Here is a 16,504-nt window from a genome sequence, read left to right as displayed (position 1 = left end):
GAATAGCAGAGGATGGTTTCGATCCATAAATCACTTGGTTAACTGCCCTGCACACTTCCACTTCATCCCTCCACTTTCAGGTACCCCAAAACAATACTTGAACTCACAATAAATGGATTAGGCGGTCAGTGTCTAAAGTCACTGTGGAAATGTGTGATCAGCATGACCTATATGAACTGATAGAAGCAGTTGTAAAAAAAATTGCATTTCGGAGGGCAACATGCCCATGAAATTCTCCTTTTTTATCCCAGTTAAATCTTCATTTCTAAAAATTGAATCGGAAAGCTTCAATCCATCAAACTCTGTGTCACGTGCTGATCTCTCTTCCTCCACAGGAATTTGCATTCATTGATAGAAGCAGTTGTAAAAAAAATTGCATTTCAGATGGCAACATGCCCATGAAATTCTCCTTTTTTATCCCAGTTAAATCTTCATTTCTAAAAATTGAATCAGAAAGCTTCAATCCATCAAACTCTGTGTCACGTGCTGATCTCTCTTCCTACACAGGAATTTGCATTCATCCACCCCAGATGGGACTCGAACCCACAATCCCTGGCTTAGAAGGCCAGTGCCTTATCCATTAGGCCACTGGGGCACTTGCTGAAAATGAAGTGGATAGCAGAGAGTGGTTTCGACCGATCGTACACGTGGCTAAAGTAGACATCACGCTTCCGCTTCGCTTCTGTAATCAGCATGAGCTGTACAAACTGACAGAAGCAGTCAAAAAATAATCACGGAGGGCACTGAGACATGCCCATGAAATTAAGGTTTAATATTTCTGTTTCCACTTCATTGCTAAAGCAAACTGAATAGCAGAGGATGGTTTCGATCCATAAATCACTTGGTTAACTGCCCTGCACACTTCCACTTCATCCCTCCACTTTCAGGTACCCCAAAACAATACTTGAACTCACAATAAATGGATTAGGCGGTCAGTGTCTAAAGTCACTGTGGAAATGTGTGATCAGCATGACCTATATGAACTGATAGAAGCAGTTGTAAAAAAAATTGCATTTCGGAGGGCAACATGCCCATGAAATTCTCCTTTTTTATCCCAGTTAAATCTTCATTTCTAAAAATTGAATCGGAAAGCTTCAATCCATCAAACTCTGTGTCACGTGCTGATCTCTCTTCCTCCACAGGAATTTGCATTCATTGATAGAAGCAGTTGTAAAAAAAATTGCATTTCGGAGGGCAACATGCCCATGAAATTCTCCTTTTTTATCCCAGTTAAATCTTCATTTCTAAAAATTGAATCGGAAAGCTTCAATCCATCAAACTCTGTGTCACGTGCTGATCTCTCTTCCTCCACAGGAATTTGCATTCATTGATAGAAGCAGTTGTAAAAAAAAAATTCATTTCGGATGGCACAGAGACATGCCCATGAAATTCTCCTTTTTTATCCCAGTTATATCTTCATTTCTAAAAATTGAATCAGAAAGCTTCAATCCATCAAACTCTGTGTCACGTGCTGATCTCTCTTCCTCCACAGGAATTTGCATTCATCCACCCCAGATGGGATTCAAACCCACAATCCCTGGCTTAGAAGGCCAGTGCCTTATCCATTAGGCCACTGGGGCACTTGCTGAAAATGAAGTGGATAGCAGAGAGTGGTTTCGACCGATCGTACACGTGGCTAAAGTAGACATCACGCTTCCGCTTCGCTTCTGTAATCAGCATGAGCTGTACAAACTGACAGAAGCAGTCAAAAAATAATCACGGAGGGCACTGAGACATGCCCATGAAATTAAGGTTTAATATTTCTGTTTCCACTTCATTGCTAAAGCAAACTGAATAGCAGAGGATGGTTTCGATCCATAAATCACTTGGTTAACTGCCCTGCACACTTCCACTTCATCCCTCCACTTTCAGGTACCCCAAAACAATACTTGAACTCACAATAAATGGATTAGGCGGTCAGTGTCTAAAGTCACTGTGGAAATGTGTGATCAGCATGACCTATATGAACTGATAGAAGCAGTTGTAAAAAAAATTGCATTTCGGATGGCACAGAGACATGCCCATGAAATTCTCCTTTTTTATCCCAGTTAAATCTTCATTTCTAAAAATTGAATCGGAAAGCTTCAATCCATCAAACTCAGTGTCACGTGCTGATCTCTCTTCCTCCACAGGAATTTGCATTCATTGATAGAAGCAGTTGTAAAAAAAAATTGCATTTCGGAGGGCAACATGCCCATGAAATTCTCCTTTTTTATCCCAGTTAAATCTTCATTTCTAAAAATTGAATCAGAAAGCTTCAATCCATCAAACTCTGTGTCACGTGCTGATCTCTCTTCCTACACAGGAATTTGCATTCATCCACCCCGGATGGGACTCGAACCCACAATCCCTGGCTTAGAAGGCCAGTGCCTTATCCATTAGGCCACTGGGGAACTTGCTGAAAATGAAGTGGATAGCAGAGAGTGGTTTCGACCGATCGTACACGAGGCTAAAGTAGACATCACGCTTCCGCTTCGCTTCTGTAATCAGCATGACCTGTACAAACTGACAGAAGCAGTCAAAAAATAATCACGGAGGGCACTGAGACATGCCCATGAAATTAAGGTTTAATATTTCTGTTTCCACTTCATTGCTAAAGCAAACTGAATAGCAGAGGATGGTTTCGATCCATAAATCACTTGGTTAACTGCCCTGCACACTTCCACTTCATCCCTCCACTTTCAGGTACCCCAAAACAATACTTGAACTCACAATAAATGGATTAGGCGGTCAGTGTCTAAAGTCACTGTGGAAATGTGTGATCAGCATGACCTATATGAACTGATAGAAGCAGTTGTAAAAAAAATTGCATTTCGGAGGGCAACATGCCCATGAAATTATCCTTTTTTATCCCAGTTAAATCTTCATTTCTAAAAATTGAATCGGAAAGCTTCAATCCATCAAACTCTGTGTCACGTGCTGATCTCTCTTCCTCCACAGGAATTTGCATTCATTGATAGAAGCAGTTGTAAAAAAAATTGCATTTCGGATGGCACAGAGACATGCCCATGAAATTCTCCTTTTTTATCCCAGTTAAATCTTCATTTCTAAAAATTGAATCGGAAAGCTTCAATCCATCAAACTCTGTGTCACGTGCTGATCTCTCTTCCTCCACAGGAATTTGCATTCATCCACCCCAGATGGGACTCGAACCCACAATCCCTGGCTTAGAAGGCCAGTGCCATTAGGCAACTGGGGCACTTGCTGAAAATGAAGTGGATAGCAGAGAGTGGTTTCGACCGATCGTACACGTGGCTAAAGTAGACATCACGCTTCCGCTTCGCTTCTGTAATCAGCATGAGCTGTACAAACTGACAGAAGCAGTCAAAAAATAATCACGGAGGGCACTGAGACATGCCCATGAAATTAAGGTTTAATATTTCTGTTTCCACTTCATTGCTAAAGCAAACTGAATAGCAGAGGATGGTTTCGATCCATAAATCACTTGGTTAACTGCCCTGCACACTTCCACTTCATCCCTCCACTTTCAGGTACCCCAAAACAATACTTGAACTCACAATAAATGGATTAGGCGGTCAGTGTCTAAAGTCACTGTGGAAATGTGTGATCAGCATGACCTATATGAACTGATAGAAGCAGTTGTAAAAAAAATTGCATTTCGGAGGGCAACATGCCCATGAAATTCTCCTTTTTTATCCCAGTTAAATCTTCATTTCTAAAAATTGAATCGGAAAGCTTCAATCCATCAAACTCTGTGTCATGTGCTGATCTCTCTTCATCCACAGGAATTTGCATTCATTGATAGAAGCAGTTGTAAAAAAAATTGCATTTCGGATGGCACAGAGACATGCCCATGAAATTCTCCTTTTTTATCCCAGTTAAATCTTCATTTCTAAAAATTGAATCGGAAAGCTTCAATCCATCAAACTCTGTGTCACGTGCTGATCTCTCTTCCTCCACAGGAATTTGCATTCATTGATAGAAGCAGTTGTAAAAAAAATTGCATTTCGGATGGCACAGAGACATGCCCATGAAATTCTCCTTTTTTATCCCAGTTAAATCTTCATTTCTAAAAATTGAATCGGAAAGCTTCAATCCATCAAACTCTGTGTCACGTGCTGATCTCTCTTCCTCCACAGGAATTTGCATTCATCCACCCCAGATGGGACTCGAACCCACAATCCCTGGCTTAGAAGGCCAGTGCCATTAGGCAACTGGGGCACTTGCTGAAAATGAAGTGGATAGCAGAGAGTGGTTTCGACCGATCGTACACGTGGCTAAAGTAGACATCACGCTTCCGCTTCGCTTCTGTAATCAGCATGAGCTGTACAAACTGACAGAAGCAGTCAAAAAATAATCACGGAGGGCACTGAGACATGCCCATGAAATTAAGGTTTAATATTTCTGTTTCCACTTCATTGCTAAAGCAAACTGAATAGCAGAGGATGGTTTCGATCCATAAATCACTTGGTTAACTGCCCTGCACACTTCCACTTCATCCCTCCACTTTCAGGTACCCCAAAACAATACTTGAACTCACAATAAATGGATTAGGCGGTCAGTGTCTAAAGTCACTGTGGAAATGTGTGATCAGCATGACCTATATGAACTGATAGAAGCAGTTGTAAAAAAAATTGCATTTCGGAGGGCAACATGCCCATGAAATTCTCCTTTTTTATCCCAGTTAAATCTTCATTTCTAAAAATTGAATCGGAAAGCTTCAATCCATCAAACTCTGTGTCATGTGCTGATCTCTCTTCATCCACAGGAATTTGCATTCATTGATAGAAGCAGTTGTAAAAAAAATTGCATTTCGGATGGCACAGAGACATGCCCATGAAATTCTCCTTTTTTATCCCAGTTAAATCTTCATTTCTAAAAATTGAATCGGAAAGCTTCAATCCATCAAACTCTGTGTCACGTGCTGATCTCTCTTCCTCCACAGGAATTTGCATTCATCCACCCCAGATGGGACTCGAACCCACAATCCCTGGCTTAGAAGGCCAGTGCCATTAGGCCACTGGGGCACTTGCTGAAAATGAAGTGGATAGCAGAGAGTGGTTTCGACCGATCGTACACGTGGCTAAAGTAGACATCACGCTTCCGCTTCGCTTCTGTAATCAGCATGACCTGTACAAACTGACAGAAGCAGTCAAAAAATAATCACGGAGGGCACTGAGACATGCCCATGAAATTAAGGTTTAATATTTCTGTTTCCACTTCATTGCTAAAGCAAACTGAATAGCAGAGGATGGTTTCGATCCATAAATCACTTGGTTAACTGCCCTGCACACTTCCACTTCATCCCTCCACTTTCAGGTACCCCAAAACAATACTTGAACTCACAATAAATGGATTAGGCGGTCAGTGTCTAAAGTCACTGTGGAAATGTGTGATCAGCATGACCTATATGAACTGATAGAAGCAGTTGTAAAAAAAATTGCATTTCGGATGGCACAGAGACATGCCCATGAAATTCTCCTTTTTTATCCCAGTTAAATCTTCATTTCTAAAAATTGAATTCAAATATTTTTTTTTCCATCAAACTCTTTTTTATGTGCTGATCTCTCTTCCTCCACAGGAATTCACATTCATCCACCCCAGATGGGACTCGAACCAACAATCCCTGGCTTAGAAGGCCAGTGCCTTATCCATTAGGCCACTGGGGCACTTGCTGAAAATGAAGTGGATAGCAGAGAGTGGTTTCGACCGATCGTACACGTGGCTAAAGTAGACATCACGCTTCCGCTTCGCTTCTGTAATCAGCATGACCTGTACAAACTGACAGAAGCAGTCAAAAAATAATCACAGAGGGCACTGAGACATGCCCATGAAATTAAGGTTTAATATTTCTGTTTCCACTTCATTGCTAAAGCAAACTGAATAGCAGAGGATGGTTTCGATCCATAAATCACTTGGTTAACTGCCCTGCACACTTCCACTTCATCCCTCCACTTTCAGGTACCCCAAAACAATACTTGAACTCACAATAAATGGATTAGGCAGTCAGTGTCTAAAGTCACTGTGGAAATGTGTGATCAGCATGACCTATATGAACTGATAGAAGCAGTTGTAAAAAAAATTGCATTTCGGAGGGCAACATGCCCATGAAATTCTCCTTTTTTATCCCAGTTAAATCTTCATTTCTAAAAATTGAATCGGAAAGCTTCAATCCATCAATCTCTGTGTCACGTGCTGATCTCTCTTCCTCCACAGGAATTTGCATTCATTGATAGAAGCAGTTGTAAAAAAAATTGCATTTCGGATGGCACAGAGACATGCCCATGAAATTCTCCTTTTTTATCCCAGTTAAATCTTCATTTCTAAAAATTGAATCGGAAAGCTTCAATCCATCAAACTCTGTGTCACGTGCTGATCTCTCTTCCTCCACAGGAATTTGCATTCATTGATAGAAGCAGTTGTAAAAAAAATTGCATTTCGGATGGCACAGAGACATGCCCATGAAATTCTCCTTTTTTATCCCAGTTAAATCTTCATTTCTAAAAATTGAATCGGAAAGCTTCAATCCATCAAACTCTGTGTCATGTGCTGATCTCTCTTCCTCCACAGGAATTTGCATTCATCCACCCCAGATGGGACTTGAACCCCCAATCCCTGGCTTAGAAGGCCAGTGCCATTAGGCCACTGGGGCACTTGCTGAAAATGAAGTGGATAGCAGAGAGTGGTTTCGACCGATCGTACACGTGGCTAAAGTAGACATCCCGCTTCCGCTTCGCTTCTGTAATCAGCATGAGCTGTACAAACTGACAGAAGCAGTCAAAAAATAATCACGGAGGGCACTGAGACATGCCCATGAAATTAAGGTTTAATATTTCTGTTTCCACTTCATTGCTAAAGCAAACTGAATAGCAGAGGATGGTTTCGATCCATAAATCACTTGGTTAACTGCCCTGCACACTTCCACTTCATCCCTCCACTTTCAGGTACCCCAAAACAATACTTGAACTCACAATAAATGGATTAGGCGGTCAGTGTCTAAAGTCACTGTGGAAATGTGTGATCAGCATGACCTATATGAACTGATAGAAGCAGTTGTAAAAAAAATTGCATTTCGGAGGGCAACATGCCCATGAAATTCTCCTTTTTTATCCCAGTTAAATCTTCATTTCTAAAAATTGAATCGGAAAGCTTCAATCCATCAAACTCTGTGTCATGTGCTGATCTCTCTTCATCCACAGGAATTTGCATTCATTGATAGAAGCAGTTGTAAAAAAAATTGCATTTCGGATGGCACAGAGACATGCCCATGAAATTCTCCTTTTTTATCCCAGTTAAATCTTCATTTCTAAAAATTGAATCGGAAAGCTTCAATCCATCAAACTCTGTGTCACGTGCTGATCTCTCTTCCTCCACAGGAATTTGCATTCATCCACCCCAGATGGGACTCGAACCCACAATCCCTGGCTTAGAAGGCCAGTGCCATTAGGCCACTGGGGCACTTGCTGAAAATGAAGTGGATAGCAGAGAGTGGTTTCGACCGATCGTACACGTGGCTAAAGTAGACATCACGCTTCCGCTTCGCTTCTGTAATCAGCATGAGCTGTACAAACTGACAGAAGCAGTCAAAAAATAATCACGGAGGGCACTGAGACATGCCCATGAAATTAAGGTTTAATATTTCTGTTTCCACTTCATTGCTAAAGCAAACTGAATAGCAGAGGATGGTTTCGATCCATAAATCACTTGGTTAACTGCCCTGCACACTTCCACTTCATCCCTCCACTTTCAGGTACCCCAAAACAATACTTGAACTCACAATAAATGGATTAGGCGGTCAGTGTCTAAAGTCACTGTGGAAATGTGTGATCAGCATGACCTATATGAACTGATAGAAGCAGTTGTAAAAAAAATTGCATTTCGGAGGGCAACATGCCCATGAAATTCTCCTTTTTTATCCCAGTTAAATCTTCATTTCTAAAAATTGAATCGGAAAGCTTCAATCCATCAATCTCTGTGTCACGTGCTGATCTCTCTTCCTCCACAGGAATTTGCATTCATTGATAGAAGCAGTTGTAAAAAAAATTGCATTTCGGATGGCACAGAGACATGCCCATGAAATTCTCCTTTTTTATCCCAGTTAAATCTTCATTTCTAAAAATTGAATCGGAAAGCTTCAATCCATCAAACTCTGTGTCACGTGCTGATCTCTCTTCCTCCACAGGAATTTGCATTCATTGATAGAAGCAGTTGTAAAAAAAATTGCATTTCGGATGGCACAGAGACATGCCCATGAAATTCTCCTTTTTTATCCCAGTTAAATCTTCATTTCTAAAAATTGAATCGGAAAGCTTCAATCCATCAAACTCTGTGTCACGTGCTGATCTCTCTTCCTCCACAGGAATTTGCATTCATCCACCCCAGATGGGACTCGAACCCACGATCCCTGGCTTAGAAGGCCAGTGCCATTAGGCCACTGGGGCAGTTGCTGAAAATGAAGTGGATAGCAGAGAGTGGTTTCGACCGATCGTACACGTGGCTAAAGTAGACATCACGCTTCCGCTTCGCTTCTGTAATCAGCATGAGCTGTACAAACTGACAGAAGCAGTCAAAAAATAATCACGGAGGGCACTGAGACATGCCCATGAAATTAAGGTTTAATATTTCTGTTTCCACTTCATTGCTAAAGCAAACTGAATAGCAGAGGATGGTTTCGATCCATAAATCACTTGGTTAACTGCCCTGCACACTTCCACTTCATCCCTCCACTTTCAGGTACCCCAAAACAATACTTGAACTCACAATAAATGGATTAGGCGGTCAGTGTCTAAAGTCACTGTGGAAATGTGTGATCAGCATGACCTATATGAACTGATAGAAGCAGTTGTAAAAAAAATTGCATTTCGGAGGGCAACATGCCCATGAAATTCTCCTTTTTTATCCCAGTTAAATCTTCATTTCTAAAAATTGAATCGGAAAGCTTCTATCCATCAAACTCTGTGTCATGTGCTGATCTCTCTTCATCCACAGGAATTTGCATTCATTGAATGAAGCAGTTGTAAAAAAAATTGCATTTCGGATGGCACAGAGACATGCCCATGAAATTCTCCTTTTTTATCCCAGTTAAATCTTCATTTCTAAAAATTGAATCGGAAAGCTTCAATCCATCAAACTCTGTGTCACGTGCTGATCTCTCTTCCTCCACAGGAATTTGCATTCATCCACCCCAGATGGGACTCGAACCCACAATCCCTGGCTTAGAAGGCCAGTGCCATTAGGCCACTGGGGAACTTGCTGAAAATGAAGTGGATAGCAGAGAGTGGTTTCGACCGATCGTACACGTGGCTAAAGTAGACATCACGCTTCCGCTTCGCTTCTGTAATCAGCATGAGCTGTACAAACTGACAGAAGCAGTCAAAAAATAATCACGGAGGGCACTGAGACATGCCCATGAAATTAAGGTTTAATATTTCTGTTTCCACTTCATTGCTAAAGCAAACTGAATAGCAGAGGATGGTTTCGATCCATAAATCACTTGGTTAACTGCCCTGCACACTTCCACTTCATCCCTCCACTTTCAGGTACCCCAAAACAATACTTGAACTCACAATAAATGGATTAGGCGGTCAGTGTCTAAAGTCACTGTGGAAATGTGTGATCAGCATGACCTATACGAACTGATAGAAGCAGTTGTAAAAAAAATTGCATTTCGGAGGGCAACATGCCCATGAAATTCTCCTTTTTTATCCCAGTTAAATCTTCATTTCTAAAAATTGAATCGGAAAGCTTCAATCCATCAAACTCTGTGTCATGTGCTGATCTCTCTTCATCCACAGGAATTTGCATTCATTGATAGAAGCAGTTGTAAAAAAAATTGCATTTCGGATGGCACAGAGACATGCCCATGAAATTCTCCTTTTTTATCCCAGTTAAATCTTCATTTCTAAAAATTGAATCGGAAAGCTTCAATCCATCAAACTCTGTGTCACGTGCTGATCTCTCTTCCTCCACAGGAATTTGCATTCATTGATAGAAGCAGTTGTAAAAAAAAATTGCATTTCGGAGGGCAACATGCCCATGAAATTCTCCTTTTTTATCCCAGTTAAATCTTCATTTCTAAAAATTGAATCAGAAAGCTTCAATCCATCAAACTCTGTGTCACGTGCTGATCTCTCTTCCTACACAGGAATTTGCATTCATCCACCCCAGATGGGACTCGAACCCACAATCCCTAGCTTAGAAGGCCAGTGCCTTATCCATTAGGCCACTGGGGCACTTGCTGAAAATGAAGTGGATAGCAGAGAGTGGTTTCGACCGATCGTACACGTGGCTAAAGTAGACATCACGCTTCCGCTTCGCTTCTGTAATCAGCATGACCTGTACAAACTGACAGAAGCAGTCAAAAAATAATCACGGAGGGCACTGAGACATGCCCATGAAATTAAGGTTTAATATTTCTGTTTCCACTTCATTGCTAAAGCAAACTGAATAGCAGAGGATGGTTTCGATCCATAAATCACTTGGTTAACTGCCCTGCACACTTCCACTTCATCCCTCCACTTTCAGGTACCCCAAAACAATACTTGAACTCACAATAAATGGATTAGGCGGTCAGTGTCTAAAGTCACTGTGGAAATGTGTGATCAGCATGACCTATATGAACTGATAGAAGCAGTTGTAAAAAAAATTGCATTTCGGAGGGCAACATGCCCATGAAATTCTCCTTTTTTATCCCAGTTAAATCTTCATTTCTAAAAATTGAATCGGAAAGCTTCAATCCATCAAACTCTGTGTCACGTGCTGATCTCTCTTCCTCCACAGGAATTTGCATTCATTGATAGAAGCAGTTGTAAAAAAAATTGCATTTCGGATGGCAACATGCCCATGAAATTCTCCTTTTTTATCCCAGTTAAATCTTCATTTCTAAAAATTGAATCAGAAAGCTTCAATCCATCAAACTCTGTGTCACGTGCTGATCTCTCTTCCTCCACAGGAATTTGCATTCATTGATAGAAGCAGTTGTAAAAAAAATTGCATTTCGGAGGGCAACATGCCCATGAAATTCTCCTTTTTTATCCCAGTTAAATCTTCATTTCTAAAAATTGAATCGGAAAGCTTCAATCCATCAAACTCTGTGTCACGTGCTGATCTCTCTTCCTCCACAGGAATTTGCATTCATCCACCCCAGATGGGACTCGAACCCACAATCCCTGGCTTAGAAGGCCAGTGCCATTAGGCAACTGGGGCACTTGCTGAAAATGAAGTGGATAGCAGAGAGTGGTTTCGACCGATCGTACACGTGGCTAAAGTAGACATCACGCTTCCGCTTCGCTTCTGTAATCAGCATGAGCTGTACAAACTGACAGAAGCAGTCAAAAAATAATCACGGAGGGCACTGAGACATGCCCATGAAATTAAGGTTTAATATTTCTGTTTCCACTTCATTGCTAAAGCAAACTGAATAGCAGAGGATGGTTTCGATCCATAAATCACTTGGTTAACTGCCCTGCACACTTCCACTTCATCCCTCCACTTTCAGGTACCCCAAAACAATACTTGAACTCACAATAAATGGATTAGGCGGTCAGTGTCTAAAGTCACTGTGGAAATGTGTGATCAGCATGACCTATATGAACTGATAGAAGCAGTTGTAAAAAAAATTGCATTTCGGAGGGCAACATGCCCATGAAATTCTCCTTTTTTATCCCAGTTAAATCTTCATTTCTAAAAATTGAATCGGAAAGCTTCAATCCATCAAACTCTGTGTCATGTGCTGATCTCTCTTCATCCACAGGAATTTGCATTCATTGATAGAAGCAGTTGTAAAAAAAATTGCATTTCGGATGGCACAGAGACATGCCCATGAAATTCTCCTTTTTTATCCCAGTTAAATCTTCATTTCTAAAAATTGAATCGGAAAGCTTCAATCCATCAAACTCTGTGTCACGTGCTGATCTCTCTTCCTCCACAGGAATTTGCATTCATCCACCCCAGATGGGACTCGAACCCACAATCCCTGGCTTAGAAGGCCAGTGCCATTAGGCCACTGGGGCACTTGCTGAAAATGAAGTGGATAGCAGAGAGTGGTTTCGACCGATCGTACACGTGGCTAAAGTAGACATCACGCTTCCGCTTCGCTTCTGTAATCAGCATGACCTGTACAAACTGACAGAAGCAGTCAAAAAATAATCACGGAGGGCACTGAGACATGCCCATGAAATTAAGGTTTAATATTTCTGTTTCCACTTCATTGCTAAAGCAAACTGAATAGCAGAGGATGGTTTCGATCCATAAATCACTTGGTTAACTGCCCTGCACACTTCCACTTCATCCCTCCACTTTCAGGTACCCCAAAACAATTCTTGAACTCACAATAAATGGATTAGGCGGTCAGTGTCTAAAGTCACTGTGGAAATGTGTGATCAGCATGACCTATATGAACTGATAGAAGCAGTTGTAAAAAAAATTGCATTTCGGAGGGCAACATGCCCATGAAATTCTCCTTTTTTATCCCAGTTAAATCTTCATTTCTAAAAATTGAATCGGAAAGCTTCAATCCATCAAACTCTGTGTCACGTGCTGATCTCTCTTCCTCCACAGGAATTTGCATTCATTGATAGAAGCAGTTGTAAAAAAAATTGCATTTCGGATGGCAACATGCCCATGAAATTCTCCTTTTTTATCCCAGTTAAATCTTCATTTCTAAAAATTGAATCAGAAAGCTTCAATCCATCAAACTCTGTGTCACGTGCTGATCTCTCTTCCTACACAGGAATTTGCATTCATCCACCCCAGATGGGACTCGAACCCACAATCCCTGGCTTAGAAGGCCAGTGCCTTATCCATTAGGCCACTGGGGCACTTGCTGAAAATGAAGTGGATAGCAGAGAGTGGTTTCGACCGATCGTACACGTGGCTAAAGTAGACATCACGCTTCCGCTTCGCTTCTGTAATCAGCATGACCTGTACAAACTGACAGAAGCAGTCCAAAAATAATCACGGAGGGCACTGAGACATGCCCATGAAATTAAGGTTTAATATTTCTGTTTCCACTTCATTGCTAAAGCAAACTGAATAGCAGAGGATGGTTTCGATCCATAAATCACTTGGTTAACTGCCCTGCACACTTCCACTTCATCCCTCCACTTTCAGGTACCCCAAAACAATACTTGAACTCACAATAAATGGATTAGGCAGTCAGTGTCTAAAGTCACTGTGGAAATGTGTGATCAGCATGACCTATATGAAGTGATAGAAGCAGTTGTAAAAAAAATTGCATTTCGGAGGGCAACATGCCCATGAAATTCTCCTTTTTTATCCCAGTTAAATCTTCATTTCTAAAAATTGAATCGGAAAGCTTCAATCCATCAAACTCTGTGTCACGTGCTGATCTCTCTTCCTCCACAGGAATTTGCATTCATCCACCCCAGATGGGACTCAAACCCACAATCCCTGGCTTAGAAGGCCAGTGCCTTATCCATTAGGCCACTGGGGCACTTGCTGAAAATGAAGTGGATAGCAGAGAGTGGTTTCGACCGATCGTACAAGTGGCTAAAGTAGACATCACGCTTCCGCTTCGCTTCTGTAATCAGCATGAGCTGTACAAACTGACAGAAACAGTCAAAAAATAATCACGGAGGGCACTGAGACATGCCCATGAAATTAAGGTTTAATATTTCTGTTTCCACTTCATTGCTAAAGCAAACTGAATAGCAGAGGATGGTTTCGATCCATAAATCACTTGGTTAACTGCCCTGCACACTTCCACTTCATCCCTCCACTTTCAGGTACCCCAAAACAATACTTGAACTCACAATAAATGGATTAGGCGGTCAGTGTCTAAAGTCACTGTGGAAATGTGTGATCAGCATGACCTATATGAACTGCTAGAAGCAGTTGTAAAAAAAATTGCATTTCGGAGGGCAACATGCCCATGAAATTCTCCTTTTTTATCCCAGTTAAATCTTCATTTCTAAAAATTGAATCGGAAAGCTTCAATCCATCAAACTCTGTGTCACGTGCTGATCTCTCTTCCTCCACAGGAATTTGCATTCATTGATAGAAGCAGTTGTAAAAAAAATTGCATTTCGGATGGCACAGAGACATGCCCATGAAATTCTCCTTTTTTATCCCAGTTAAATCTTCATTTCTAAAAATTGAATCAGAAAGCTTCAATCCATCAAACTCTGTGTCACGTGCTGATCTCTCTTCCTACACAGGAATTTGCATTCATCCACCCCAGATGGGACTCGAACCCACAATCCCTGGCTTAGAAGGCCAGTGCCTTATCCATTAGGCCACTGGGGCACTTGCTGAAAATGAAGTGGATAGCAGAGAGTGGTTTCGACCGATCGTACACGTGGCTAAAGTAGACATCACGCTTCCGCTTCGCTTCTGTAATCAGCATGACCTGTACAAACTGACAGAAGCAGTCAAAAAATAATCACGGAGGGCACTGAGACATGCCCATGAAATTAAGGTTTAATATTTCTGTTTCCACTTCATTGCTAAAGCAAACTGAATAGCAGAGGATGGTTTCAATCCATAAATCACTTGGTTAACTGCCCTGCACACTTCCACTTCATCCCTCCACTTTCAGGTACCCCAAAACAATTCTTGAACTCACAATAAATGGATTAGGCGGTCAGTGTCTAAAGTCACTGTGGAAATGTGTGATCAGCATGACCTATATGAACTGATAGAAGCAGTTGTAAAAAAAATTGCATTTCGGAGGGCAACATGCCCATGAAATTCTCCTTTTTTATCCCAGTTAAATCTTCATTTCTAAAAATTGAATCGGAAAGCTTCAATCCATCAAACTCTGTGTCACGTGCTGATCTCTCTTCCTCCACAGGAATTTGCATTCATTGATAGAAGCAGTTGTAAAAAAAATTGCATTTCGGATGGCAACATGCCCATGAAATTCTCCTTTTTTATCCCAGTTAAATCTTCATTTCTAAAAATTGAATCAGAAAGCTTCAATCCATCAAACTCTGTGTCACGTGCTGATCTCTCTTCCTACACAGGAATTTGCATTCATCCACCCCAGATGGGACTCGAACCCACAATCCCTGGCTTAGAAGGCCAGTGCCTTATCCATTAGGCCACTGGGGCACTTGCTGAAAATGAAGTGGATAGCAGAGAGTGGTTTCGACCGATCGTACACGTGGCTAAAGTAGACATCACGCTTCCGCTTCGCTTCTGTAATCAGCATGACCTGTACAAACTGACAGAAGCAGTCCAAAAATAATCACGGAGGGCACTGAGACATGCCCATGAAATTAAGGTTTAATATTTCTGTTTCCACTTCATTGCTAAAGCAAACTGAATAGCAGAGGATGGTTTCGATCCATAAATCACTTGGTTAACTGCCCTGCACACTTCCACTTCATCCCTCCACTTTCAGGTACCCCAAAACAATACTTGAACTCACAATAAATGGATTAGGCAGTCAGTGTCTAAAGTCACTGTGGAAATGTGTGATCAGCATGACCTATATGAAGTGATAGAAGCAGTTGTAAAAAAAATTGCATTTCGGAGGGCAACATGCCCATGAAATTCTCCTTTTTTATCCCAGTTAAATCTTCATTTCTAAAAATTGAATCGGAAAGCTTCAATCCATCAAACTCTGTGTCACGTGCTGATCTCTCTTCCTCCACAGGAATTTGCATTCATCCACCCCAGATGGGACTCAAACCCACAATCCCTGGCTTAGAAGGCCAGTGCCTTATCCATTAGGCCACTGGGGCACTTGCTGAAAATGAAGTGGATAGCAGAGAGTGGTTTCGACCGATCGTACAAGTGGCTAAAGTAGACATCACGCTTCCGCTTCGCTTCTGTAATCAGCATGAGCTGTACAAACTGACAGAAACAGTCAAAAAATAATCACGGAGGGCACTGAGACATGCCCATGAAATTAAGGTTTAATATTTCTGTTTCCACTTCATTGCTAAAGCAAACTGAATAGCAGAGGATGGTTTCGATCCATAAATCACTTGGTTAACTGCCCTGCACACTTCCACTTCATCCCTCCACTTTCAGGTACCCCAAAACAATACTTGAACTCACAATAAATGGATTAGGCGGTCAGTGTCTAAAGTCACTGTGGAAATGTGTGATCAGCATGACCTATATGAACTGCTAGAAGCAGTTGTAAAAAAAATTGCATTTCGGAGGGCAACATGCCCATGAAATTCTCCTTTTTTATCCCAGTTAAATCTTCATTTCTAAAAATTGAATCGGAAAGCTTCAATCCATCAAACTCTGTGTCACGTGCTGATCTCTCTTCCTCCACAGGAATTTGCATTCATTGATAGAAGCAGTTGTAAAAAAAATTGCATTTCGGATGGCACAGAGACATGCCCATGAAATTCTCCTTTTTTATCCCAGTTAAATCTTCATTTCTAAAAATTGAATCAGAAAGCTTCAATCCATCAAACTCTGTGTCACGTGCTGATCTCTCTTCCTACACAGGAATTTGCATTCATCCACCCCAGATGGGACTCGAACCCACAATCCCTGGCTTAGAAGGCCAGTGCCTTATCCATTAGGCCACTGGGGCACTTGCTGAAAATGAAGTGGATAG

At 41.4% G+C, this 16,504-nt stretch overlaps 10 non-coding genes across 10 annotated transcripts; all 10 read right to left on the bottom strand.

Annotated features, from left to right (window-relative positions):
• Positions 1-522: 522 nt before the first annotated feature.
• Positions 523-595, bottom strand: trnar-ucu. Its single transcript has one exon. It is a non-coding gene; the product is annotated as a tRNA-Arg (tRNA).
• Positions 596-1,507: 912 nt separating this feature from the next.
• Positions 1,508-1,580, bottom strand: trnar-ucu. The gene has a single exon. It is a non-coding gene; the product is annotated as a tRNA-Arg (tRNA).
• Positions 1,581-5,557: 3,977 nt separating this feature from the next.
• Positions 5,558-5,630, bottom strand: trnar-ucu. Its single transcript has one exon. It is a non-coding gene; the product is annotated as a tRNA-Arg (tRNA).
• Positions 5,631-10,120: 4,490 nt separating this feature from the next.
• On the bottom strand, positions 10,121-10,193 carry trnar-ucu. The gene has a single exon. It is a non-coding gene; the product is annotated as a tRNA-Arg (tRNA).
• Positions 10,194-12,706: 2,513 nt separating this feature from the next.
• On the bottom strand, positions 12,707-12,779 carry trnar-ucu. The gene has a single exon. It is a non-coding gene; the product is annotated as a tRNA-Arg (tRNA).
• Positions 12,780-13,341: 562 nt separating this feature from the next.
• trnar-ucu lies at positions 13,342-13,414 on the bottom strand. Its single transcript has one exon. It is a non-coding gene; the product is annotated as a tRNA-Arg (tRNA).
• Positions 13,415-14,153: 739 nt separating this feature from the next.
• Positions 14,154-14,226, bottom strand: trnar-ucu. The gene has a single exon. It is a non-coding gene; the product is annotated as a tRNA-Arg (tRNA).
• A 734-nt stretch (positions 14,227-14,960) lies between these two features.
• On the bottom strand, positions 14,961-15,033 carry trnar-ucu. The gene has a single exon. It is a non-coding gene; the product is annotated as a tRNA-Arg (tRNA).
• Positions 15,034-15,595: 562 nt separating this feature from the next.
• On the bottom strand, positions 15,596-15,668 carry trnar-ucu. Its single transcript has one exon. It is a non-coding gene; the product is annotated as a tRNA-Arg (tRNA).
• Positions 15,669-16,407: 739 nt separating this feature from the next.
• Positions 16,408-16,480, bottom strand: trnar-ucu. The gene has a single exon. It is a non-coding gene; the product is annotated as a tRNA-Arg (tRNA).
• Between the last annotated feature and the right edge of the window lie 24 nt (positions 16,481-16,504).

The sequence above is a fragment of the Oncorhynchus mykiss genome, chromosome 21 (assembly GCF_013265735.2).
Source record: "Oncorhynchus mykiss isolate Arlee chromosome 21, USDA_OmykA_1.1, whole genome shotgun sequence".
Taxonomy (NCBI): Eukaryota; Metazoa; Chordata; class Actinopteri; order Salmoniformes; family Salmonidae; genus Oncorhynchus; species Oncorhynchus mykiss.
The sequence above is the reverse complement of the archived record's forward strand: the minus strand, read 5'-3'. Positions and strand labels throughout refer to the sequence as shown.